At 43.6% G+C, this 25,499-nt stretch overlaps 1 long non-coding RNA gene across 1 annotated transcript in view; it reads right to left on the bottom strand.

Annotated features, from left to right (window-relative positions):
- The window catches only part of LOC146796229 (uncharacterized), a 118,378-nt gene that overhangs the window by 31,838 nt on the left and 61,041 nt on the right, over positions 1–25,499 (bottom strand). The window contains exon 2 of the long non-coding RNA XR_014969904.1: positions 1,530–1,620. This is a non-coding gene — a long non-coding RNA (uncharacterized LOC146796229). The remainder of the gene's footprint in view (positions 1–1,529; positions 1,621–25,499) is intronic.

Genomic DNA, 25,499 nt, shown 5'->3' with positions numbered 1-25,499 from the left:
TTTGGAGGGCAGGCAGAAGGGCAAGAAGCGGCAGTTAAGCCCAGAAAGGCCGGTGGATGATCAGAAGGGGTTAACCTTGACACAGCTCCTCAACGGCTGTCCAGAGAACACCATCAGGCATCAGTACCTCCAAGACTGGTTCCGTCGACAGTCGACCATCCACAATTCGTCGGAAGGCAGGGGGAGGGATGAGACAGCAGCGGAGATACGACGAAACCTATGTCTGATGTCCGGCTGGGTAGGTGACGGCCATGGCGGTGTGCCGGAGCCAATCTCCACTATAGCTGTCGATGCAGCTCCACCGGGCATCGGCCATTTTGATCGGGCTCTGCCGGTTCGAGTAGTGATCCTGATTACATCTGACGTTCAGGAGTCCAGAAACGGGAGAAAAAGGAGAGAGGGCGACAACTGTCTAAGAAAGACCATCCGGTGAGTAAAAGGGTCCAAGAGGGGGTAAGAATTTGGGGATTTGAGCCATAATGGCAATCCCAGGACGGGAGCTATCGGTCAGAGCTCCTCACCTGTCGGGGAACTTTAAACAAGAAGGGTGTGTAGGCCACACTCTAGGTAACACAGATAATAGGTTCTGGCCACACTATCAGTTTCAATAAACAGAACTTGTCTTCTGTGCCCAGGATAGGGTCAGTAATCCTCTTTTCGTTATGAGTTAACACTGCTGCACCACTCAAGGTGACAGGTCCAGGACCTTACATAGTCCTTGACCTCTGTGCACACACGTATATTAGTGCGAAACTAGGGACAAAATGAAAGTCAGATACACATGCATTTGGACACTCAGGTCAGTGGAACATGCCTGAATACCATGCTGGGGTGATTCATTTCCCAACAGCTGAGGTACAGGGTGTGTATGGAAAAATACAGACAACATGGCTCCAGGCACACTCACAATGTCTGCACATGTAACCCCCAGCCTCCATTCAGAAGAAGGGGGAGGGGCTCTGATGATTGTTGCAAGCCCCCTCAATTTCCCTCCTAAATGGTTACCTAGGGGTTATGCAAAATAATAGCAACTTGTAGTTGGTGGACATATGGTTCCACCCCCTCCGCCATACCTTACCAATGCAACCCCTCATGCCTCTTATCTCAATCCCTAGTGCCTGGAATATGCATTTACTTACCTTTGTGTCCACTGTATCAGTGGTTGTGAATCAGGAATACAGCATGGGCCTTGCAGCACCTTCTGCAGGGCTAACAGTCAGATGGGTTTCATGCACAGTTAGCATCAGTTTCATATACTTTTCCCTATACTATGGTCCAAGGATCATATTTAAATGACGTTTCGGCTATTCCCACATCTGTTTAACTATCAGATGCGCATCGTTTTAGTTGTCTGTTAGATCTTTATGGTCAGGCACAATATGTCCGTAATCCTTCCTTGACTCAGAAACATCTTATTACAATTATGCAGCAAGAGGCATTGCATATTTGCAGTTATTACTGGGGCAAACATGATCTATACGTAAGCAGCAAGTGAAAACATTTTAAATAGTATTATTGATGAGACTTACCAGAGCATCGCTGCATCACACAGCAAATCATGTGAGTCATCCCGGAAGGTAGCTGTTTGCCATTCAGAATTCCAAATGTCTGAGGCGGTGGCTGTGAACAGAGTGTGAGATGTTAGAACCTAGTAATGATGATGCCGAGCGTTTTCAGATTTATAATGACTTTTTTTTCTACATTGCACTAACATACAACAACAACGCAGCAAGAGCAGCAGCAGTGCAAGCACCCCTGATACAAGAAACTGCTGTGGGGGGTTGGGAGGGTGACAGCCGAAGCTGTGATTGGCTCCCTCACACACAGAGAGCAGTGCTTGATTGGTGCTTGTGGCTGAAGCTGGGGCCCACCGGCACTCATTTTGGCGGACTGGCACCTATTTTCCCAAACCAGACTTTGATCAAGAGCAAGAGAGAGAATAACCAAAAGGGGTAAAGAAGCAGAATGAGAATGAGGAAAAACAGTGACAAAGACAGAAAGCAGGAACCCGCAAGAGCGAGATAAAGGAGCAGGGAGTGGCTGGTGGTGGATTAGAGAGGCATGAGGTGGAATTAAGACTGTGCAGCCTAGGTATTCAGCGCCCTTGGTGTTTGCTATTGCTGGCCGTGGACAATACTTTGAGCCCTGGCACTTATTCCACTACCAATGAAGCACTGGAGCAGGTATAACACAAGTTGCTGCAGTTCGTGATTCCTCACACAGAGACATGGCACTGCATGCACCTCCACAACACATATTCAGAAGAGTAGCAGGATAGGCAGCAGCCGCAGTGCACACACAGATAGAATAGGAACGGCATGTGCAGGAGTTGTGCATGCTTCACTTACAAATGAAAGAGCAAAGACACATGTCTTCACACATACACAAAACATACAACATGCCTAAAGTGCAGGGATGTCTTACGTACACTGAATTGGGGATGGTCTCCAATCTCCTCTCATTGACAAAGAACATATAGAACACATGCAGGAGCATTTCACCCTTTCTCCATGTACTGCTCAGATTTCAGATGAGATTAACCTGAACTCTCCTAAAGACTGTGAATGCAGAATTATGTATTGCTGTGAGCATGAGTTGTTATTTTTCGTGGTTTTAGATGTTGTTATTTCTTGGTATAATCATTGTGAAGTTATAAATATAGCATTTGTGTATAAGGTATAGTTTGCATGGCTGTTGTGCAACTTATGGATTGCATACCTAACCATCATTTGCTCATATCAGTGGTGTTTCTCTTTAATTCACATCTATAATTGCTCTTTAACTGTGGCTATTTAAGTGAACTTCTAAAGTTGTTGTTTTTTAAAGTCACTGGTTAAATAGCATACATTAGGTGCTATCAGGATGGTTGCCAGGAAAATATCAAAGGCATTTTACTATTTAGCTGGCCACTGTTTAAAAGGCATACATATGCACTCTTTGGCTAGGGGTCACGCAAATAGTAAGGAAACTTAACTATTTATCCAGCTGCTGGTTAAATAGCAGAAAGTAGGTAAGATTTGGCTTGTGGTTGTGCAAATAACAAAGCAACCTCACTATTTAGTGGATTGCTGGCTAAATAAAACATATTATGCACTGTTAAGCTCACAACGGCAGTGCAAACAGCATAGAAACCTCAATCTCTAACTGACTAAAAAGTTGAGATTATGCATCGTTTGGCAGCCAGCAAAGCAACTTCACTATTTTCCAGGCATCTAGCTAAATAGCAGACATTAGGTACTAGTTGGATGTCGGCCATGCAAACAGCAAAGAAGCTTTACTAATTATCTGCCTGCTGGCTAAAAAGAAAACTATGTACCTTTGGTCCTTGGCCATCAAAAAGTAGGGATTGTGCACTGTGTGGTCAGCAGCCATGCAGATTACAAAGAAACTTGACTGTTCACCCGCCTGCTGGCTAAATAGCAGTCTTTAGGTACTATTTGAATGGCAGCCAAGCAAATAGCAAAGAAACTTTACCATTTGCCAAGCTGCTGACTAAAAAGCAGATATGCTTTCTTTGACCAGAGGCCAGTCAAATAGTAAAATATCTTTGGCCACCATTCAAATAGTATCTAAACACTGCTATTTAGCTTGCAGGTGTGTGAATAGTAAAGTTTCTTTTAATTGGTGGTTGAATAGCAGAAAATATGTATGATTTGGTCAGCCGCTGTGCAAAAAGAAAAGAAACTTCCGTATTGACTAGGCTACCAGCTAGTAGTACGGATTATGCACTGTTTGGCCAAAGGCTATTCAAGTAGCAAACAAGCCAGCTTTATCCAGCTTCTAGGTAAATACCTGTGTTAAAAATTGGGCTACTGGTTGATTAGGGTTTGAGCCCTGCTCAAGCAGCAACCACAATTCTAGTCAGGGTAAGGCACAAGCAAACCCCAAATTAACCTGTGTTCAAGCCCCTGTTATCTTGGTATAGAGCAGTCAGGCTTAAATTAGAGGCAATGTGTAAAATATTTGTGCAACGCTTCAAACAATAAAACAGTGAAAACCCCCCACAAAAAGATGCCACACCAGGTTAGAACAATAGAGCAAAATGTAATAAATAAAACAAGACCAAAACAACAAAAATCAATTAGTAGAACTGAAGTTATAAATTTTTAAAGAATAAACAGTAAAATAGCACCTGAAAGCATAAAGCGCCAACTGGGAGTATCTGGTCGCAGTGGACCGGGTCAAATTCAAAGGTTCAAGCCAACCGTGCTGGATCACGGGTCAGATACAGTCCCAGATTAGTCCAGCTGAAGGTTTGCCTTCTCAAGTTTTGTGCCAAGAGCAGGTCAAGAGTCGCAGGCTGGTGCTTCGCTTTGGTGGTCTACGTGGGTGATCAATGATTGCTGTGTGAAGAGACAAACTTGTGGCAGCTCGCGCTAATTTTCCACCATGCTAGCAACTCTGTTCCTGTGCAAACTGACCAGTTTGTGGTCCCGAAGGGCCCAAAAGCTTGCATTTGAGAGCTCAAGAGCTACACCAATGGGCAAGAACCTGAGAGGAACCACTTGGCGGTCAGTAACTCACCGAAGACGGGTCCAGGAGCTGTTGGGGAATCTGTTATGTGCCTTACGCTCAGATCAGGCGACATGCCGACTAGCCCTTTGTGTCACTCTGGGATCCTGGGTTCAAAATGGAGTTGCAGGTCCAGTTCTTTTTCCCCAGACAAGAGGGCAGCAGGCAGCAGGTGTGCACAGCAAGGCAGCGAATCCTTCAGAGTAGAAGTCCAGCAGACTGGCAATCCTTTCAGCAGCACAGCAGTCCTAGCAGAGTATCCACCGGTCCAGAAGTGTACTGAAATGGTGGAATTAGAGATCCTTCTTATATACACAGTTGTGCCTTTAAAGTGGGGGTGCAGCTTTAAAGGGCATGCATTAAAGTGCAGAGGTGCCCTGCCTCCCCTTCCTGGCTCCAAGCTGCTGAAGTAACAATACAGGATTGTTAAGCCCTTTGTGTGTAGACAGGACAAAGCCTATTCAGGTGTAAGTGAGACTGGGCCAAGGACCTTCCTCTCATCTGGCCAGTGATAACCCATCCAGTCACACCTAAGCTCCCATTGTGTGTGGCTGTCTAGACGGAATGTACAAAGCCCAACTGCCAACTACACCCAGTTACGCGACCAGCGACAGGCTGCAGTCACCAAAAGGCTAAGAGAAGAAAATGCCAAGTTTCTAAAATGTCATTTTCAGAATTGCAATTTAAAATCTGATTTCACTATAAGTTAGGATTTTAAATTGTGATTCCAGAGACACCAAACTTGTAGGGGTTATCTCTTCCAATTTGGAGATAACAATTATAAAATGTAATAAGGTAACTCCAATGTCATCCTATGGTAGAAATATGCCTTGCTGTAGGGAAAAAGTATTTTAAGAGTTTTTCACTACAGGACATGCAAAACTTAAAAGTACATATCCTACTTTATAAATGCAGTGCACCCTGTCCTTGGGGGTGTCTAGGGTCGACTTATATGTATTAAAGGAGAAGGTTTAGGCCTGGCAAAAGGTGTATTTTGCTAGGCTGAAATGGCAGGTTAAAATTGAATACACAGGTTGTGCAATGGCAGGCCTGAGACATATTTAAAGGGCTACTTAAGTAGGTGGCACAATCAGTGCTGAAGGTCCACTGGTAGCATAACTCAGCTTTCCTATCTTGCAGTTCCTCCAGTTCCTGACGGTGCACATCTAGTTCCTCTCTGTGCAAGTCACTATTGTGTTTAATGGTGTTAAGTCTTTTGCCATGCTCACTCATTTCTCTTGTGAGTCCCTTGATTTCTATTGCAATTGCCTGTTTAAGGGTCACAGTGTCTGCCCGTAGGATGCCGAAAAGAGCCTCCAAAAAGGCACGGGTGATCGGTTCAGCCCAATTAGTGTGCTCGGAGTTAGCGCTGTCTATTACGGACAATGCTGATGGAGAGGTCCCTCCGTGGGGGTCTGGCTTTTTGCTCACCGACTTAGTGAGAAAATCCTTCATTGAGGCATCACGGTGGCCCGCCATGATTGAATCAGCACCAAGTGGGGGCGGCCTCAGTTCCTCAAGTTATGTGAGGCTCCACCAGGAAGGTTCTGGTGACTACCACCCTTTAATGGACAATGCCCTTGCGTGGTCCCTCCCAAAGAGAAGGTGTCTCGAATGTCAAGGAGATAGCAGAGGGTGCCGAGAGCCCAGTATGCCAGCTGACTTAGCATAGAGGTACCACTTCACTAGGCCCCAGTGGGCCAGATGTCAAACCTGGAGCGGCTCACTTGTAATGAGTCTAGGCCTCCGTGCCCCACATAGAGACAAACACCACCTCCACCTCCAGTCAGGTCCCCAGGCATAATAACACCACAATAGGTCTTTTTGCATCAGTAAATGTCTCAGTGCACACTAAGGCCAGGAGGGGCAAAATAAGTTAGCGTCCAGAGGAATACAGGAGGAGGCACCCAGGGAGAGCTGATCCGTCGTGCAATGCTAATTTGCTGAGGGGTGAAACCAGGAGTATCTCTAGATCAACTTCCAGCTTTAGAAAATGCTGGTCTTCTTCCTCCCATCAGGGAGCTAAGGGGCAGGCAAGTACACTTACTGACGCTGAGTGGTCCAGGCTCCGTGTTTTCTCAATCCATGTGCAGCTGCACAGGTCCCACAAGTTGAATGCCTGCTGGTGGGATGCCTCAGTCATGCCACCTACACCAAGGGCCAGGCCCAAGTTGATGACGGGACCTCGCCCTGCCCTGCAATCGCAAAGGCTGTCATTGAGCCTGCCAAACTCCCCTCTGCTGCTCCTCCGGGCCACACGTCTCGTCTGCTCACCGCCAGTTGGCTGCACGGTCCTCAGGGATCTTCGTAAGAAGCCCCCAGTGACCCATCTCGGGGGTACTTATTTGTACTGGCATGGCTGGGGCGAGGGAGCTTGCGGTGGTGAGTGAAAGTGCTGCACGGGAGCCCACGCGCGGGTTTTGAATGTCAGTGCTGTCAGTAAGTCACATGGAATACCACTAACCTGAATCTGGGCGATGTGTGAAGCTAACTCTCCAATTACCCTTCGTGATATCTCTCAAGAGCACATAGCAAAGCTATCCTGAAAAGGTGCAACTCAGGGGAAAAGAGGAATGGAATAAAATAGGAGAAACTACTGAAGCGAACAGGAAGGCCTCCTCTGGGGCGTCCTCTCTAGCGCTGAAAAGTGCACCCTGACATGCCTCCCAGATACGTGTATACCCTGTAGAAAGATAGGAATAGAGAGAAACATTCAGAAAGGAAAAATAACAAATTCGCACTTTAGTGATAGACTACATCTCAAAGCTTAATACTCATTTCTCACATTAGGCAGAAGAAGAAAGCAAAAAGGTATCCAAACATGCAAATAAGCATTGCAGTCATTCACGACCTCAGAAGTGTTATAATGAGGAGAACAACATATATAGTCAAAAGAACATCCTCACACGGGAATCACTGTCCCACTAGACTTCAGTAGTTCAAAACAAAAAGAAATGTACTTGAGGCTAGAATGACAAAGAGGTAGAGCAAAATTCCAATAAATGCACTGAATCAAAAACAATTAGAAGTAACTTATCTCTGGGTGCCAGAAGTCCTGATTCTGTAAAACATTTGCTGTAAAGGAGGAATCGATAAAGGGAAAGCCTTCACTTTTAACTTGGACGTCACCTGCGGAAGGTTTTATAATAAACTTGTAAATTACTGATCATGTCGTGGCCCCTTCTGTAACTCCAGAATACTGCCAAGCGTTGGTCTCATGTGAAGGAGCTAACCACACCACAGAATCCAGCTATCCATTCATCAGCAGGAGGAACGGGTTAATAGCTATTAAACGCTTGATACTGGCGTAAAGAGTGAGCCGAATGTTTAGCTTTTACACGATGATACATGAAAGGCAAACGGCTCCAGCCGAATGCCCAAAGTGGTTCTCTCAGCGGGGGAGACGGGCTCGCGGTGAGAAGAGAAGCCGCTAATGTATAATCCCTGCAGGGGAGCCTAGCACCATGCCGAGTCAGGGAGAAAAGGTATTGGCTCTTTAGGAAGTCTGCTAACTGATCCGAGCTGAATAATCTTTGAAAGTGAACAAAACTGAGGTACACTCAAAGGCTCCTTGCAAATGAGTGATTCTGAAAGATGAAGGGCAAGCAGTCTGCTTGCTCCTTGAGGAACAAACAACGTAGAAACTGCATTCCAAAATTGTCAAACACCTTCACCTTCCTGATTGGGGCTTATATACCAGGATTTCAAGTGAGTCAAATCATGGTCCCGGAACACTGTTTCCAGGATTTGTGGGATTTGTAGTTTCCACCATCATTCAACATTCTTCCACCAGTCACACCATTGTATAAGAGAGGTAGGTGAAAGGGAAGGTATTTTACGCTTGAGCATACTACCAAGACATTTAAAGCAGGCAGACCAAGGTGTGGAGTACTTGAACCACGAAGTCAGAGCGAGGGGGGCCACGCTGCCATCTTCAAGGTCCCCCCCTTGTTCCTGCTACTTTCCTGGAGGCAAACCGGGGGAGATTATCGTCAGGGGAGCCCTGCTTCTGTCAAGACAAGCAAAATGGGCGGTGGAGCTCCATAGGCCTGCTACTGCTTGGGTGCCATCTTGGACACGCCTCCCATGTGTCTGTTTAAAGGGAATGGACAAAGTGCAGCTGTCACCCACCTCAGAAGTTCATTTGAGACAGGCTGAAGGCACAAAGGGCTAGGAGCAGAGAAATGCCATTTTTCTAAAAGTGTCATTTCGAAAATAGAAATGATAAATTTGACTTTGTCAGCAAAGAAGATGTATCCTTACCATTCCAATGATATGAAACATGACAGATATACTCCTTCTCAATCAGGAATTACAGCTTATAAAGTGTAATAAGGAATTCCCCATGTTACCCTTTGATAGGAGTAAACTTAACAGTAGTTAAAAATTGATTTAGAGGTTTTCCACTATCAGGACATACAAAACTTAAAAGTACATGTCCTACCTTTTGTTTACATAGCACCCTGCCCTATGGGCTACCTATGGCCTACCCTAGGGGGAGTTTAAGGCGTAACATATTTGGCAGGACTGGTCCGTATTATACGATTCCTGTGAATGGGCCCACTTGGGTTGGAGATGAGGTTCTGTTTCTCTTTTGTTTGTATATATGCATATAGCTTGAATATTGTTAACAGTGTGCATTGCCCACTAGGGATGATTCCAGTCCTCTAGTATTTCAGTGATTTTATTAAATATTTGTAGTACATGCGCAGAATGATAACATTTCTGATTAACTGAAAAATCCAGTGACCCCGTTAAGGCAAACAACCTTTCTTTTAAATGTGTTGCCATAAAACCGTAGGAGGGACTGTGAATTTACAGCACCATTAAAAAAAAAGAAGCATGGTATCCAGTGCTTGTGTACAGATTAGTCCCCGTGTGGGCAAGGTCCTGGGGGCATTGTGACTAAAATAAAGTTGGGACTATGGCCTGGTGGAGTTGGATTGATTTACCCATGTGAAAATTTTTACATTGGGTGCTTAGTGAGGGCATGCGACCTAAGGCAGATAGACCAATGCTCGCATTTGAAAAATGGCTGTTCCTTAAAAAGACAATAAAAAAATCATTTCAGAGATCTATTCACACTTGACTAAGTTGCTGCACAAAGGCAGATCCCCTGGAGAGAAACAGTGGGAGGAGGAGCTGGGCCGAACACTGTCAGATCAAGAATGGAAAAAAATGTTTTATAGGACGCACCATATTGCACATACTTCAGGACGTACGGACACTGCTTATAAATACTTCTGATTGGCATTACACCCCCTACCGGACACAGAAATGGAATTCTCAGTGTGACGGTATGTGCTGGAGGGGCTGTGGCAGCCCTTACACATTACTTCACCTCTTGTGGCATTGCCCGAAACTCTCCAGGTACTGGGAGCAGGTCCTGGATGATATAGATTGGGCCTTTGGCACTGCCAACCCCAGATTCCCTGCAGATACACTTTTAGGACTACCCTACGCTTCGGCGTTCCCGCTCCACTCTATTAAAGGTAGACAGATGACTCTAGCACTCAATGCTGCTCATCGAGTTTTACTGTCTAATTGGAACACTGATGGAATCCCAGATCACCAACAATGGCTTCGACAGCTTTGGACCCTGCTTGGTGTGGAGCGCTTGTCAATGGCAACTCTTGCAGACAAGTCAGACTACACTAAAATCTGGGCCCCTTTTATCTCCATCCTTTCCTGTGAGTTTCGGGAACTTACCTGCCCGAAATACTTACGCATTTTGCGGTTTATTCCAGAAGACCAGGGGGTGGAGGAAGCTTCAAGCTGTATTTAATTATCACTTGTTCTCCGTTTCCTTCCTTGATTGCAATAATTACCGGTTCTTTGCCTCACTCAGACGGGTTTGGGGTGGGGGGTTTGGGGATTTGTGATTCCCTTTTTTTTGGTTTTTACTTTAGGGGTATCACCCTCTTTTGTTTTGGAGTTTGAAACTGGTAACTTGGCTGTCTTAGCAGCAACCACCCAAGATAGCACCTACATGCTGTTCATCTGCGTTGTTACTCAGTTTGCTTGTTACTTGAGATGCATTTGTACATCAAACTAGTCTTTTGTACCTTTTTAGAGATGCTGCCCGCCCAAGCTGGGTTGTAGGCGACATGCTGTGTACCCCCTATTCTTTATTAAGTACTAATTGAATGTACTGTGCACTGGTCTTAATGGAATTGTCAATGAGTCCGGCCCATTAGGGTTGTAGGCGGCATGCTGTGTACTGATTTTGCTATGTGCTTCGCCAATAAAAAAGGGAATTAATCCTAAAACAATGTTGGGAGGGGGAGTATGTGGCCCACTTCCTGAGGCTCTTTTGAGCCCCGGGGACCACCACCTTCCAGAGGCATTATGTAAGTAATGGAAGTGGGCCACGCAGATGCCCCTCTTGAAGCTCTAAAGAGCCCGGGGACCACCACCTGCCTTAATTAGTAAATTGGAGGGGGGCTGCAGTGACACCTCCCCATCCATAGCTCTGTACGGTGCCTGGGACCACCACCTCCCTGGGGCAAGAAATGTAAAATAAAGGGGTAGGGGGCAGTGTGGACCTCCTCCTAGGCCGTATTCAGCCCCAGGGACCACCACCTCCAAGGGGCAGGCCTTTTAAATTGAAAGGAGGGGGCTGCACGCCCCCACTCTTGGAGCCAAAAATGGCCTTGGGGACCGCTAGAAGGGCAGAAGATGACATCATCCAAGCCTCGTTTTCCCTCATAATGCTGTATATATTACTAAAGGTTTATACATAGAATAGGTCACATTAACAATCAGCCACAGATGTATTGGAAACCCTCCTTGAGTATGCTGTTCAATCTGAATAGAACTGTTCAGAAAAACGCAAAATAGTAAATGCTAATTTCAAAACAAATACCCTACTATGGACAGCTTTTATCTATATGAAACCTCTGACACACACACCAAAATTACATTAAGAAATGCAGTTGATATCAGTATAGAACTGAATACTGTAAAGAGTGTTTACTTTATGCAACAATATTTGGAAACACTAAAACTCTCATGAGAGATACACCACATATTATTCAAAATATTCTAATAAGAACAGCGTGCATTCTATGCCACAGTTGTCAAAAAAGACTATTTGCTCAAAATAACCAAGATAAAACGATGCAAAAGGTCATACTATCTGCACCCTTCATACTGTGGGAAACACTTTGCAGCCCTTCTTATAAAGCAAACCAAGTACACATACAATGGTAAGTACCTGGTGAACACACACTCTTCCATGTTTAGTATAAATTATCATGGTGACACAATTCTCTCTAATAACTCAAGGTTGCGTACCAAAGTGAATATCTACTACGTAGAATATTTCTTCTGTGGGAAACTTTTTATGCAGAACCAAAAAGTTGTATGAAGCATATTGAATGCAAATCAACTGTCATTTGCAAGCAGAGTGGCTTTTGAATTCAAACATTTTTAAAGGGTTTAATACCTGTACACAGCTGTGGTGCATTAGGAGTGTGTTATATAAACACTTATACCCATTAGCTGCATAAGCTGTGTAAAAGTAGGTGCAATTATTATGGTAGTAACAAGCCACTATGTAAACTGTAAAACAAACTTGCACACTCATTGGACGATGTCATCAGTGATGTCATCAATTATGTAATTTGAGATGTCATCAGTGATGTCACGAATAATGTCATAGAACAGGTCATGAGTGATATCATATCTGAGGTCACAGTCAGTGCATCGCGGGGCACAAGTTATAGTTAGTGCCACTAACTGTAACTACTGAATTTCTGTGGTTATTTAATATCAAAACGTTAACTTTGTCACTGAGAAGTTCACTTTGCTATATTGTTCCTTTAACCTTTGTTTTTTCAGTGAATGGAAATATATATATGGATTTTTTTGGTTTGCTAATAAATTTGGCACTGTTTAACGAATTATCACAAAACGTTTAAAGAAAAAAGTCTCATCCACCTCAACTACTTTCTAGAAACTTCCAAGGTGATCTGTCAAGTGGGGGCCAAGAAAACAGGGGCATCCCAAAACATGTTTTCCTCATGCAATTTAGGAATATAGGAAAATTAGAAATAACGACTGAATGAAATTACACCAAATTTGGCAGAAACCAAGATCTCGGTCCAGAACGATTGCAGTTTGTGATTTGGTGTAAATCCGTTCAGTATTTCTTGAGAAATGAAGGTTCAAAATGTATTTATATATCAAGGCGTGGAGGATCCGCAGAGCTGACAGATCTAAAGATAATATTCGATTGGGTGCCACCTCCTCAACAAATAAGTGGCAGTAGCCATTTTAGGACTCAGGTACTCATTTCCTTGTCCCAGAGAAAGAATGAAAAAAACATATATGGGGGTAGGGTATGAATGCCCTGCCCAAATAGGCCAGGTGGGGAGACGATTTTTTGATACAAAAAAGAGTAGGCTCCAGCTCTTTAAAAAAATGAGCCCCTCAGGATGGGTCAGGACCCAGGGGATTGATGGTTTCATTTTTATGAGGAAGGGAGGCATACAGCCCAACTTTACTAAAGTCTTTAGGAAGCCCAGAAGACCCCATTCCCTAGGGCCATTTTTTAAAATTGGGGGAGAGGACATGTTGCCTGCCACACTGAGCCTCAGAGAGACTCCAGGGACCCCATCCTCCAGGGCCAGCGTTTTGTTGTTTTTGATGGAGGGAGACATGTGAGCCCCAACCACAAGCCTTTGCAAGGCCGAAGGGAACCCATCCCCTGTGGCCGGAGTTTTTATTTTGGGCAGGGGGCATGTGGCTCACCTTCCACAAGTCTCAGAGAGGACCCTGGTACACCATCACTGCGGACGAGTTTATTTATGGGGAGGTGGGCATCAGTCCACCTTCCTTGAGTTATAAACCAACCCCAGGGTCTTCAAACCTTGGGCCCAATTAAAGCACCTGTCTCGTTGACACATCCCCAGCACACTACTATTCCCTGCAACTTTAATTCTTACCCACAATCTCCCAGATGGGGTACTTTGTGCCAACCTAGTGGAGCACATAAAAAAGCTGCTCCCATCCGGGCGTGAGCAAAGGAATTGAGCCCACTCCGACCAGGACCCAGAATGAGTGCTGACTGGAGATCAAACAGTGGCACCCCCCACTGTTACCAAAGACTGGCCATGTTGTGGGTGTCCCAGATGGGCATCAGGGGACCCACTTTAAACAAAAACATGTGCAGCTCTCACCAGCACCCACTATGGTACCTGGTGGAGGAGTCAACAGGGGCAAAGGGCGCTCTGGGCACCCCTGAAGCCCTAAATATTTGAGCATTTTGTGGGTGCTCCTGGTGGGAACAGGGGCCTCCATAAAAAAATATTAAACAAAAAAAAGAATACTAAAGTAGGGCAGCTCTTAATAAAGTGATAGTAGTCATCCTCAGAAAGCTGCTACCGTTTTACTGGGAAACCAGCACGTCTCAGCGGGGCTTCTAAACTTTTCATGGGAGATTGGTAACGCTTTTCAGAAGGGCTGCTCAAATTTCATGTCACAGACAGCACATGTGTGGTGTTGCTCTAAGATCCCAATGATTGAATGGACATCGGGTAAATGTGTCTTTTATCCTTTGGATCAGATGTGAAACATATTTACACACTGGTGGTCTTTATCAGAATCTTGCAATGCTTCACAGGACGTACAATTGAAATGTTGTTAAACTGTCAGAATAGGTAGTATACAGTATGAGGAACAGTAGCAAAACTTCAAAATAGAGCAGCACAAGGGCTTCTCAGTGGAACTGCAATATATGTAAAGGGCGAGCTACACTTCATAACAAGGGCATTATAAATTTAAAAGGACATTATCATTATTTCTCCGCAGAGCTATTAAATTCCTAGGCTATAAATAAAAAAGCAATACAATTTGTCAGTAGAGCTGCTGTGCTTTTAATGGAGCAGTACCCACACCTCTGAATGGGCATCTATTCTTGTAATCAGCCAGAGCAGCATTTTTCTTTTTATGCGATAGTTAGATTTTATTAAAATATTACAGCTCCTATATTGGATAATGAAAGGGTATATGGGCTGGTATATGCACTTGCCACCTCTTAGAACCAAGAGGCACTGCAATGTTTGATCTCTCCATCCACTGAGTACCATTAATAAAGAGGGGTTACATAGTTGTCTTCTGAGCCTGCCAGTGTTTGCTGTACAAAATACCTATCCTGCATAAGAATGGGCTGCATAGTTGGAACTGTGTCTGTACTTACCAACTTTTCTGGATGATTGTATGCTTCTTAGTTGCATTATCTTATGTAGGAACCTTTTTTGTGGTGTCATGTGGATTTGCTTAAAGAATGATGAAGACCTGCCTTTACCACTACACTGGAAAAGTACTACAATGTGGTTTTCCATGTTTATTAAATCTGAAACAATTAATGTATGCCTCTTCTTTATGATCCACTGCCACTTTTACTGATTCCATTCCCATGGACAAGCATACCACTGACCAGGACTGTTTAGGAGAAGAGTACAACTTAGCCCTCAAGAAAACATTGCGTCTATACAAGCTGCTCCATGAAAGTTACATGGTTAAACAGTCTGTTGCCTTTTATGCCCTTTTGAAGCATGCACCATTTATTCTACTCTACAACACTCTGCCTGGTATTCTACATCTAAGGATGTTGTGAGCTAGTGATAAAAAGAAGGGAGATAAAAAAACAGGCTCATAGTAGAGGAGAGAGAGTGACAAAGAAGGAGTTCTACACAGGTAAAATACTGTGAAAAACATTGGAAACCAAAAAATTGTGCTTACATACTTTGTAAGTAGCCTGCAAAAATATTGAGTCAAAAATATTGTGGCCCAGAATGTTGTCAAAAACAGGGAGGTTTGTTGATTTTACTACATAACATTATATATTTAACTTGGATATTAAAAGTTTAAATAAATAATACAATACAAAATGAATACATATATTTAAAAATAAATTAAATAAAACTTTAAAAATGTATACTTAAAAAAATTAAACATTTCTTTAATAGTTAATAAAAATAAATGATCGTACAATTAATGATAAAAAAAATACATCTCATGAACATATATAACAAAAACATGTAACAAAGTATATATAAAAAAGAATTACCCAAAAAACTAAATTTGAAATAAAAACTTACACAATATATCATTACACATTATATCAGTGAAGAAGACGTTTTCAGGTTGAAATGCGTTGCCAAATATAACTTTTATTGACTAAGGACTCTGTGTGCAGTCTTGTGCTTTTCCGAATTGTGGGAGGCGTCCTCTTGCACTCCCAGTGCTTCCCTCAAGGGCAATTGGATGCAGCTCACCTCTGTATTCCTCTATTCGCATGCAATGCCGGCGCTATTCAGGGCTTCAAGCCCCTTCTTCTTGGGCTGCTTAGAAATGACGCATATAGAGCTCACCTGTGTTTTCTTTATTCATCTCCAGCCCTCAGTGGGCGTTACTATATATCGTCCATTGTAGATGCATGATGGGACATGTGGTTCCCTTTAAGGTGAGTAAAACATTTATTTTTCTTTTGTAAGTTGGATGCGCAAATCATAATTCAAGCTTTCGTTTCATATCCTTTGTAGGATTAGAAGTCTAATGACGGGCTCAATTAGCATCCGGAGCGCTGCGCTGTTATGGTGTGAAAAGTTCAACTCCACAAACACGGTTTAAACAGTTCCATTCCGCAGCCTCTTTCAATATCAATGGTGCTCTTCTCCACAGCTGGGCTCCCATGTAAAATGTTGTTATCCAATATGCCCGGAACATTGAGAGAACACTCCCAGCGCTTCCCCCAAGGGTACTTAGATGCAGCTCGCCTCTTAATTCCTCTATTCGCATGCAATGCTGATGCGTTTCGGGGCTTCAAGCCCCTTCTTTTTGGGCTGCTTAGAAATGACGCATACAGAGCTCACCTGTGTTTTCAACATGCTCTTTATTCATTTCCAGCCCTCAGTGGGTGTTACTATATATCGTGCATTGTAGATGCATGATGGGACATGTGGAAATAAATAAAGAGCATGCTGAAAACACAGGTGAGCTCTGTATGCCTCATTTCTAAGCAGCCCAAGTAGAAGGGGCTTGAAGCCCTGAAACACGTCGGCATTGCATGCGAATAGAGGAATAAAGAGGCGAGCTGCATCTAAGTACCCATGGTTATCACTGATGACATCATCCACGTGATAATCTGATGCACCTCCTCGCATCTTAATATAACCTTTGATACACCAACTCTAAAATACAGACTACCATTTTGAAACCATAGACTCACCAATACCAGTTACTACATACCCACTCACTAATTCCTAGGTCTAGACACGCGTCCACTCATTCAGCCAGACAGTCACTCATACATGCAGTCACTTATCAATACAGCACTATCATTTGCACTCATACACCTATACAGACACTCACACATTGTCACTCATCCATAGAGTTACTCACACACCTAGTCAATCATGCAAAGAATCATTCACACTCCCATTTACTCACTTATACAGTTATACACACACCACCTCATGTATTCATACAGATACTAACACATACTTACTCTCTTATAAAATCACTGGTATAAGCACAAAATCATCCATACAGCCACTCTCACAATCACTCACTCTCACATATAGTGATTTAAATACTCCAACACTCACATATACTGCCTTTCACATATGTAGTTATTCACACATGTACCACTGAGACATCCATTCACTCACCAACATACCCATACACATACTCACCCACCTATACAGCCCTTCACAGATGCACTCTTGAACCCATACACCCAGTGAATTACCCACTCACACATTTATGCAGAGACACCCCCCCACCCACCCACACAGACACTCAGGCACCCATACAGATACTCATACAACCAATCAATAACCCATATAGACACTCATGTAGCTACTCACCAACCCATATAGCTGCTTACACACCAACTGACAGACTGAAACAGACATTTACACAGTTTACTAACAAGCCCATGCATTCAGTAAGACACCTTTAATCACTTACTTATACGGTCAGTCATGCACCTACTAAATCATCCATTCAGACACTCATGCCCACTCATACTTCAATACACCTAGCTATATATATATTCACTGAAAAAACCATAGGTTTCAGGGGTGTTATAGTTAGCTGGACTTTTCACTTGTACAAAACCATTGAAATTCCCCCGTTATAGTTAGTTCAGCTAACTATAACTCGCACGCCCGCAATGCACTGCTGATGACGTCACATATTACATCACTCATGACATGGTCAGTGACATCACTGATGACATCACTGATGACATCTCAAATGACATCACTGATGACATCATCCAGTGAATGTGTGTTTTTCTGAAAATTAAATATGTTTTATATATGTGTATCTCAAGGTCGATGGAAGAATAAATGGGTATATAAGTGTCTAAATGGATGATTTGTTTTTGAAAAATTGATTGTGTAACTGACTGATTAAGTGTATCATAGTGAATACATCGCTTAGTGAGTAATGTTTAAATATGTAAATATCTGTATCAATCTCTCACTTTGTGTATAAGTGGCTGCATGGGTTGGTGAGTAGCTACATGGGTGTCTATATAGGTTATTAGTTGGTTTTTTGAGTATCGGTCTGAGTGTCTGCATGGTTCGGTGGGAGGAATTACGTAGTGCATAGGTGCATGAATGAGTGACTCACTCTTTGTATGTGTTGAAGACAGCATGTGTGCAGGACTGTATGGGTGGATGAGTGTGTGTATGGGTGTGTTAGTGAGTGAATGACTGTCTCAATAGTGTCTTTATGAGTAACTACATATGTTTTAAACTAGTATATGTGACTATTGGTGTATATAAGTGAGTATATGTGAGAGTGAGAGATTGAAAGAGTTCCTGTATGAATAAGTATGTGTTTCTATAAGTGATTGTTTAAAAGACTAAGTATGTGTAAGTTTCCGTAGAAGTAAGTGAGGTGGTGTGTGTATAACTGTATATGCAAATAAATGTATGTTTGATTCTTTATTAGCATCAGTGACTATGTGTGTGAGTAACTCTATGGATGAGTGGCATTGTGTAACAGGATGTATAGGTGTATGAGTACATATGATGAGTGAGTACATGTATGAGTGACTGTATAGGACTGTTGGTGAATGAGTGGATGTGTAGGTGGATCTTAGAATTACTGAAGAGGTTGTTGTAACTGGTATTGGTATGTCCATTGTTTAGTCTCTATTTTTGAATGTGTGTATCAAAGGTTATATTAGGGTGAGAGGAGGTCTGCCACTCTATCACAAGGATGATGTCATCAGTGATGTCATCAGTGATGTCATTTGAGATGTCATCAGTGATGTCATGTGTGATGTCACTGACCATGTCATGAGTGATGTAATATGTGACGTCATCAGCAGTGCATTGCGGGCGCGCGAGTTATAGTTAGCTGAACTAACTATAACGGGGGAATTTCAATGGTTTTGTACAAGTGAAAAGTCCAGCTAACTATAACACCCCTGAAACCTATGGTTTTTTCAGTGAATTTCTGAGGTTTTTTAAATGCTAATTCCTAACTATAACGTGCCTGAAACCTATGGTTTTTTCTGTGAATTTCAAAGGTTTTTTAAATGGTAATTTCTAACTATGCCTACAGAGATAGGACATGTGAAGAAAGAAGAAAAAATGCACAGAAAGAAAAAAAAGAAGTGCAGAAAGAAGCAACAGAAGTCCTCAAAGACGAAGAAAAGTGCAGGAAGAAGGATAACGTGCAGAAAGAACAAAAAGAAAAGCAGAAAGAAGCCTTGTTGCAAAATCATCCTGTACCCTCAACTTTTTCAGACGGATACTGGTGGTAACTGAGTCTGACTAACCAGTCCTAGAGCCAGTGCTATGTTAAAAGACACTTAGAATACAGTGAAAACACCTACATACACTAGGGAACATTATGCGTTGGGGTCCCCCTGTGATTAGCATGACCTCCTCTGTAAGCCCCTAGTATATAATAGGGCAGGGGGATTAAAACTACCTCTTAAAACAGGCCACAGGGCGTTTTTGCACACGTTAACTCAGGCCCCGTCCCCTCCCTTCACCACTGTGTAAACACGCCCTGTGTCCGTTTTTAGTTGGGAGATTAAGTTCATTTGAATCCTGAGGGTCCCTAGGGTCCAACTAGCCCACTAGATACCTCCAGTAAGTGCCACAGAGCTGCGTTGCAGAGAGGTGTAAAAAGTGGCACGGCCTGGACCACCTCTCTGCAATGCAGCTCAGTGGCTCTTACTGAAAGCACTTGGTGAGCTAGTTAGCCCCCAGGGGCCCTCAGTATTGAAGGAAAATTATATCCCCAATTTAAAACATGCCATAGTGCGTGTTTGCACACGTCACCTCAGGCCCCGTCCCCTCCCTTCACCACTGTGTAAACGCGCCCTGTGGCTGTTCTAAGTTGAGAGATTAAGTCCCCTTGAATCCTAAGGGTCCCTAGGGTCAAACTAGACCACTAGGTACCTCCAGTAAGCGCCACAGAGCTGCGTTGCAGAGAGGTGTAAAAAGGGGCTTGGCCTCAGAACACCTGTCTGCAGCGCAGCTCCCTGGTGCATACTGGAGATGCCTGTTGGGCTAGTTGGCCCTCAGGGACCCTCAGTATTGAAGAGGAATTAATTCCCCAACTTACAACTCGCCAGGGGGCGCGTTTGCAGAGTGCTGCAAGGAGGGGGCGTGGCCTCCGGCACGATGCCAGTCTTTTATTTATTTTAATTTTTTAAGAAGGGGGGCTGTGTGGTTCCCCTTCTTATTCTAATTTATTGGTCCTGATGACCCCATCCCCCAGGGCCTGTCTCCTAATTATATTTTTTTGACCCCAATCCCCAGGGCCGGCCACTATTTTTTATTATTTTTAAAAAATATATATTTATAGACACACCTAGGACATGCTGGACAAACCGTACGTACCTATCACCATGACGATTTGCATGATATTCATTAAAAGGCGACTATGCATACAATGAATCCACGTGGAATGTATTTACACCACTAGTGAAGCTCTGACATGTCTGATGCCCTACCGTGCCTAATCCCGGTAGACACCCTTGTCGTTTATTTATACAAACATGGGTAGCTATTGACGGGCACATTTAATACACATGCACACCAAGCCATTCAAAAGGGATTCGACAAAAATTCGACCAAATCTATGCAAGAAACCCCCCTCACGGTTAATAAAACACACATCCACTGCCGGATGTGTAATACTTTTTATTTTACTCTCTGGAAAGGAGACGAACCTCACTTGAGAGTCACAGCGTGCTCCTGGCTGAGCCCAATGCTGTGTTACACCCATCAGTGCCCGCCGAGTGCCTCACACCTCTGTGTCGTATTCAACCAGCTAGTGCGTATGCTATGACACTCTCTAGCCCATGTGCACTGTAACACCACCCCGTGAATATGTCATGCCACACTTGCCTTCGCACGGGTTATATTGCCCCATCTAACGTGCCTTCCTCGATGCCTATGATATAACGCACAGCGCTATGCCATACATATTACAATCTGGGATCCATATCTTTGTCACAGTGCATATGCAACGTTACACTCCTCAGCACATATTTTATATTACAACTTTAGAGACTAGTTAGGTTACACAACACTGCCCTGTGCATATTACACTCCAGGGCGCATATCGCATAGCACGCGCTAGTGCCTGTGCTATCTCGCGCTCTCCAATAAATCTGTCATTGCGCACAATGTATTGCATATTATATTTCACGCCCGGTTCATCTTATATCACACTTTTTGGTGCATAGTTTATACCATATACTATATCTAGTTTTCATTTCCATCGTGCTCTCAGGACTATGTTCTATATAACACTGAGTCCACCTACCCTTTTCACGGGCATTACATTTTGCGATGGGGGTGGAGGGTCAGGGGGTGTTTCTGCCAAGTAAGCCCGGTGTAAAAGTCACAAACGTCCTCTTCTTCCTGAATAAAAGTGAGATTATGCTGCATACTTGTTCATATTTTAAGTAGTTCGCACAGACACACATTTTAAAAACAATAAAGTTCCTAATACCCACCTTCTCTGAACAGTTAGCTTGCTGCCCCATCCACCTCCTCCCTATCCTCTGTTGTCTGAATCCATGGACTAGCCTCCTCCCTCCTGCCATGCATGGTCTGATGTGCTGCCACTGCCCTCCATTTAGCATGATGTACCAGTCCACTCCTCTTGCCCTCCATTGCCCAATTCTATGGCCCATCATTGACCTCCTGCTTAGCCTCTGTGCTTAGCTTGCTGCCCCTATTCTCCTTCCCCCTGCCCTCCGATGTCTTTGTGCATGCCCCTGCTCCATCCTTTTTGCCCACCATGTTCCATGGACCTGCCACTCCTATCTACTCTGAGTGTTCTGTTGAGCTGCCACTCCCCTCCCACCTGCCTAGCATTGTCAGATGACTGTAACCTGTCCCTGCCACCTCCACCCTGCCTGTCCACATGCCATGCCCCTATCCCCTTCCTCCTGTCCTCCATGGTCCATTTTACTGCCACACTCTTCTGCCCTCTCTGGTCTGTTGTGCTGCAACTGCTCCTCTTGCCTGCCTCGCGCGGTCTGTTGTGAGGCCCCTTCCCCTGAACTCTCTTGTCTGTGCCCAGGTCCTGACCCTCCCTTCTATCCTCCATGGTCCTTTGTGCATGCCCCTGCACCGTACCTTCCTTCTTCCCCATCATAGCCATTGTGCTGCCACTAACCCTCCTGCTTGCCATGCATGGTCTTCTGTGCTGCCATGGCCCTTCCCACCTTCCCTGTGTGGTCAGCTAGCTGCCCCTGACCCCCTCCCACCTTCCCTCCATGGTCTGTGTGTATGCCATCATAGTCTCATTGTTGCTCTCCATGGTGTGTCTTTTTTCTAGTGCCCAACCTGCCTGACCTCCATGGTCATCTTGCTGCTCCTGCCCTGCCCCTTTGCCCCCAGCCCTCTGTTTCCATGTGCAGACCCCTATTCCCTCCCTCCTGGCTTGTCTGTTCCATTGTAATGCCCCTGATCCATCCCTCCTGCCCTTTATGGTCTGTTATGCTGCAGCTTTCTCTCCTGTCTGTCCATTATGGTCAGCTAGCTACCATTGCCTCTTTCCCCTCTGTTCTCTGTTGTCCATGTGCATGGTCCTGTCTCCTCCCTATTGCTTTATCTGGATTGTTGTGCTGCACTCCCGTCCCGCATGCGCTGTGTGGTGTATTGTGCTGCTGCAAACCCTGATGCCTGCCCTGTAGGGTCAGTTTGGTGCACCTCTCCATGTCCCTCCTGTCCTCTGTTATCCAAGTCCATGTCCCTACCCCATTTCCTTCCATGATCCAATGTACCATACTTGCGAACATTTTTAACTTGGTAAGAGGGAGATTTTGAGAAAAAACTGGGGTATTGATTTTCCCCTTTGAGTTACATTGAAAAAGAGGAGATTGTAGACAGGAGACAGATCAAATACAGCCCATTTGAGCTTAAAAACATTGGACGTTTCCTGGCTGAAACAGGTCTGTTGGCATGTATGGTTGTACTACCACTGCCTCTTCCTTCTGCCCACAATGGTCTATTGTATTGCCACAGCCTCTCTTGCCAGTCCTGTATTGTTGGTTTGTTGCCCCTGCCCCCCTTTCCACTGCCCTCCATAGTCTGTTGTGCTGCCACTGCCCTTCCTGCCTGCCCAGTGTGGTCAAATTGTTGCATCTGCACTCTCCTACCTGCCTTCAATTTTCAGAGTCCGTGCCCCTGGCCTCTGCCTCTCAACAGTATCCCAATGAACCACTAGATTGCTAACATTCTATATTTATTACAAAAGTGTGGAACGCCTGACGTCATCTTGATGTAATCAAAACTGTAATACCTAGAGTATTTCCTTTAGAAATTACATATATGAGAGGGTCTTATTTGCATCAAAATTATGGTTAGTGCTCTAAAAAACTAAAATGAGGACATATTTTCTGAGTTTTCAAATAGCGACAAAGAACTTTTAAATTATTTGTAATCTTTATGTTTTTTTATCCAGTTGACCACTTGATTAAATGTTGCACCTAGGGGAGAGGATGTGGTGTTACTTCCAGAGCTGCAGACTTTGCAACTGGGGAACCAGGTTGGAGTTTCTGCTTCAGCTCAACATTCTATGATTCTGGTCAAATCACTTAATCTCCCCATGTCTACTTGTGTGATGTAACCAATGCTCATGTAAAGCACTCCAATACCTGACAAGTCTGCACTATATAAAACTGCAAATACACAAAAAAATAAGTGTTTTGCACACTTCTGTCATTGGGCTACATGTGGGCTACATCTGGGTGATATTTGTGCTGCATTTGGGCTCTTTTGTCTCTGGTGGCCATCTTGGGAGATTTATTTGTTATGAAGTTTCCTAATTTCCTCATTTACTGCAGTCTCCTCAGTAGGAAATGCTTTCAGTTTTTTACTTTGATTCCATCAAGAAGGTATTCAGATATGTCACACATTTGCCATAAATTCTGAATGTTAGCACTCTAGTTGCTCATTAGATCACTGTAGTAAAGCTACTACTCACCACAGGAGTCTGCTGCTGGTATTAAAAGTGCATGTTTCAGTCTGCATATCAGAATTTTTTAATGAAATAGAAGAGGATTTGAGAAGTCACTCAAAATGTGCCCTAATTTTTCTTTCTGCAGAACTAATCATAATTGCTATGGCAAAATGAACCCCCTCATTTTGTTCCTATGTAAATTAAATGTTTTACGTGTTACCACTTTATTCCAATCAAAATGGCTTCAGGTGTACCATACTTTTGTCATATGTAAGACTGTTAGCGCTCTCGTTGTTCGTTAGAACACTCTGGGACATTCTCTCATTGGGCTATACTTGGGCTACATCTGGGTGATATTTGGGCTACATTTGGCCTCTTTTGTCTCTGGTGGCCATCTTGGGAGATTTATTTGTTATGAAGTTTCCTAATTTCCTGCAGTATCCTCAGTAGGAAATACTTTCAGTTTTTTACTTTGATTCCATCAAGAAGGCATTCAGATGTGTCACACATTTGCCATAAATTCAGAGTGTTTGTACACTAGTTGCTCATTATATCACTGTAGTAAAGCTACTGCTCACCAGGGAAGTCTGCTGCTGGTATTCAAAGTGCATGTTTCAGTCTGCATGTCAGAATTTTTTTATGAAATAGAAGAGGATTTGAGAAGTCAAAATGTGCCCTAATTTTTCTTTCTGAAGCACTAATCATAATTTCTATGGCAAAATGAACCCCCTCATTTTGTTCCTTTGTAAATTAAATGTTTTGAGTGTTACCACTTTATTCCAATCAAGATGGCTTCAGGTGTGCCATACTTTTGTCATAAGTAAGACTGTTAGCGCTCTATTTGTTCGTTAGAACACTCTGGGACATTCTGTCATTGGGTTGTACTTGGGCTACATCTGGGAGATATTTGTGCTACATTTGGGCTCTTTTGTCTTTGATGGCCATCTTGGGATACTTATTTGTTATGAAGTTTCCTAATTTCCTCATTTACTGCAGTCTCCTCAGTAGGAAATACTTCCAGTTTTTTACTTTGATTCCATCAAGAAGGCATTCAGATGTGTCACACATTTGCCATAAATTCAGAGTGTTAGTACACTAGTTGCTCATTATATCACTGTAGTAAAGCTACTGCTCACCAGGGAAGTCTGCTGCTGGTATTGAAAGTGCATGTTTCAGTCTGCATGTCAAAATGTTTTTATGAAATAGAAGAGGATTTGAGAAGTCACTCAAAATGTGCCCTAATTTTTCTTTCTGCAGCACTAATCATACTTTCTATGGCAAAATGAACCCACTCATTTGGTTCCTTTTTACATTAAATGTTTTCAGAGTTACCCTTTATTCCAACCAAGATGGCTTCAGGTGTGCCGTACGTTTGTCATAAGTAGGACTGTTAGCGCTCTAGTTGTTCTTTAGAACACTCTGGGATGCTGCAGTAGAACACAAAGGAATCAACTGACAGTCTCTGCCCTTGTTGGATGTACATGTTTTACTGAGAATGTCAGACTTCATTCTCACAAGACTGAGAA

The sequence above is a fragment of the Triturus cristatus genome, chromosome 10 (genome assembly GCF_964204655.1).
Source record: "Triturus cristatus chromosome 10, aTriCri1.1, whole genome shotgun sequence".
Classification (NCBI taxonomy): Eukaryota; Metazoa; Chordata; class Amphibia; order Caudata; family Salamandridae; genus Triturus; species Triturus cristatus.
The sequence above is the reverse complement of the archived record's forward strand: the minus strand, read 5'-3'. Positions and strand labels throughout refer to the sequence as shown.